We start from the raw sequence: 585 nt of genomic DNA, 5'->3' as shown, positions 1-585 counted from the left end.
CGAAGTCTTTTCTTTCCATCTTTCTTAATCCGTCAAATATCTAAGTTCATATCTTCTATTTACTGCAGACTAGGGTGATCAACTTTATTCAAAAGGACACTGGTGAAATGTTTCCAAAATGGGAGTTTGATGTTGAGGACAAGCTCGCAGAGAACATAATTGAACTCATGTTTGTGAAGAAACCGTGGAAGTGGACCATGGATTGCTGGGAATTTGCCGTTACTTTGGTCAATACAAAGCCGGCGGTTGTGAGTCCAGCGAAGAAAAAGGTAGTGAAGGAAGACAGTCCAAGACCTCGGAAGAAAGCTCGTAAAGAGGCTAGTGAAGAGGTTCATACAGTGGCTCGGTCAGAGGGGATTACGACTGTTGGTGGGTTGACCAAAGAGGATATTAAAACCATGTTCAAGGACATAGTTGATGCCATGAGGGAAGGGTTTGGGACGTGCCTTAAGGAGATCAAGTATATGTCGGAAAGGGTGGAAGCTGTGGAGAAGAAGGTTGGTGTCACCACAAAATCGAAAGGGACATCAGCTAAAAACACTACCCCTCCACCTAAATCGACGCTCGAACCCGGGGTTAGTAACG

The sequence above is a fragment of the Brassica oleracea genome, chromosome C9 (genome assembly GCF_000695525.1).
Source record: "Brassica oleracea var. oleracea cultivar TO1000 chromosome C9, BOL, whole genome shotgun sequence".
Lineage (NCBI taxonomy): Eukaryota > Viridiplantae > Streptophyta > Magnoliopsida > Brassicales > Brassicaceae > Brassica > Brassica oleracea.
Note: the sequence above shows the minus strand (reverse complement) of the source record.